General features: G+C 36.0%; 1 pseudogene; it reads left to right on the top strand.

The window, feature by feature from the left end:
• The first annotated feature begins 330 nt into the window (after positions 1-330).
• On the top strand, positions 331-754 carry LOC123239760 (annotated as a pseudogene).
• Positions 755-2,639: the final 1,885 nt, after the last annotated feature.

The following is a 2,639-nucleotide window of genomic DNA, read 5'->3' as shown; positions in this document are numbered from 1 at the left end:
TGAAAGGGAAGCACAACAAGGGAGGGGATTATAGGAACCGATTAAAAACAAAACACTGATATAGAAAGAAACAGTGAAAGTAGAAAGGACAGGACTAGGAGAGAGAATCAAAATGTCTGGGAATGCACAGTTGACAATTATAACTCTGTATGTGAATGGGATGAACTCGCCTATAAAACGGAAGCAAATAGAAGAGTGGATTAGAAACCAAAATCCTATCATATGTTGTCTATAAGAAACACACATGAGTGGACTGGAGACGCTGAACTGGGTTGAGTGGAGGGATCAGGACTTGTCCCGGCAGGTGCAGAGCAATAAGGCCCTCCAAAATCTGGCTCCCCAAGGAGCAGGCATTCCGGGGCTCCGCCGTGCACCTCTTTGACATTCTAAACCTAACTGCCTTAATTGCTATTGAAGAAAATTAAACAGCAACTAGGAGCATGGCAACAAATCCCCCTGGACAAGGTTTTCAAAATAAGAACCGAGTAGCAATCCTGGCAGAGCTAGACAAGGAGAAAAGGAAATTACTTATGCAAAACCAATCTTCAACAAATCATCCTGGAGCCAGCATTGCCCTCTCCAGGCCCCCCTTAACAAAGATTTTTGTGATCATGCTGAACAGCAACATATTGCAGCGCAGCAGAAGGCTGCCTTACAGCATGCTTATGCACATTCTTCGGGATACTTCATAACTCACGACTCTGTATTTGGAAATCTCATTCTTCCTGTTTTACCTCAACTTGACCCAGAATGAAGGAAATATTTACAATGGGAAAAAAATAGCTTTGTAAAATGAACTGCCAAAGTTACTATCATTCTGATTCACTCTGTGCTAAGAAATGACTCACATTTTTTTGCGTGAGATTTTGTATTTTATGCCTTCTTTCAAGAAAGGCACTTTACATCTATGCAGGTGAAATGTACATAAATGGTGCATGTTATCCAGTCTGTAACCATTCTGTAATGCACTTCATTTATTTATACCAACATGCTTGATTCCCTTAAATCTTTTTTTACTTTTAAGTAGGATGAAGTACACAATAAGACCAGGCTAGAAAATAGAAAAACTTAACTTGAAGGAATTGCCATTTTCTACTCTAAACAAAAGGTGTTGGCCATAGAAAACATCATTCCTCTTGGTGTTTTATCAGACTGTTATTATTAATGTACCTGTTGAATTCATATTCTTCAACATAATTGGTTTAGAAAATAGTCCCAAAATCTTTTATGCGGCCTCATCTCTGGTTTTCCTAGTCTCAATTTTAATCCTAGAAGAGAGAAGTTAGACTAAATTACAAACTAATATTATACCTCTTTTTAGTATTTCTTAAATATGAAGCTAATGTAAATGATGTTAACACATATGATATTAAAAGCTGCTGTGACAATAAAAAAACACATGAGACTGACATACATAGAGTGAAAATGAGAGGATGAAGCAAAATCTTTTGGGCTTCAAATGAGAAAAAGAAGGCAGGGGTGGCTATCATGATCTCTGACAGAGTCAAAGTAAAAATAGATAAGGTTAAAAGAGATAGGGAAGGTAACTACATCCTAATAAAAGGCAGTATAAACAATGAAGGAATATCAGTACTCAATATGTATGCACCAAATGGTATAGCTTCCAGATTTCTAAAGAAGAAGCTAGTGGAGCTCAAGGATGAAATAGATGGCAAAATCATACTAGTGGGGGACCTCAACCGTCCCCTATCAGATCTAGATAAGTCAAACCAAAAAATAAATAAGAAAGAGATAAGAGGGGTAGCTGGGTAGCTCAGTGGATTGAGAGTCGAGCCTAGAGATAGGAGGTCCTAGGTTCAAATCCAGCCTCAGACACTTCTCAGCTATGTGACCCTGGGCAAGTCACTTGACCCCCATTGCCCACCCTTACCACTCTTCCATCTAGGAGCCAATACACAGAAGTTAAGAGTTTAAAAAAAGAGATAGGTGAATGAAACCCTAGAAAAATTAGAGTTAATAGATATATGGAGAAAAATAAATAGGGACAAAAAGGAATATACCTTCTTTTCAGCAGCACATGGAACATTCACAAAGATAGACCATGTAATGGGGCATAGAAACATGGCAAACAAATGCAAAAAAGCATAAATAATAAATGTAACCTCAGATCATAATGCAATAAAAATAGTTATTAGTAAGATTACATGGAGAGGCAAACCAAGAACTAATTGGAAATTAAATAATATGATTCTCCAAAATAATTTAGTGAAAGAACAAATCACAGAAACAATAATTTCATTGAAGAGAATGACAATGATGAGACATCTTATCCAAATCTATGGGATGCAGCCAAAGCAGTTCTAAGGGGAAAATTTATATCACTGAGTGCATATATTAACAAATTAGGGAGGGCAGAGGTTAATGAATTGGGCATGCAACTTAAAAAACTAGAAAATGAACAAATTAAAAATCCTCAGATGAAAACTAAATTAGAAATACTAAAAATCAAAGGAGAAATTAATAAAATTGAAAGTAAAAGAACTATTGAATTAATAAATAAGACTAGAAGCTGGTATTTTGAAAAAACAGATAAAATAGACAAAGTACTAGTAAATCTAATAAAAAAAGGAAAGAAGAAAACCAAATTAATAGTATCAAAGATGAAAAGGGAGACCTCA

Source organism: Gracilinanus agilis, chromosome 3, assembly GCF_016433145.1.
Source record: "Gracilinanus agilis isolate LMUSP501 chromosome 3, AgileGrace, whole genome shotgun sequence".
NCBI classification, from domain to species: domain Eukaryota; kingdom Metazoa; phylum Chordata; class Mammalia; order Didelphimorphia; family Didelphidae; genus Gracilinanus; species Gracilinanus agilis.
Note: the sequence above shows the minus strand (reverse complement) of the source record. Positions and strands in the feature narration are given on the sequence as shown.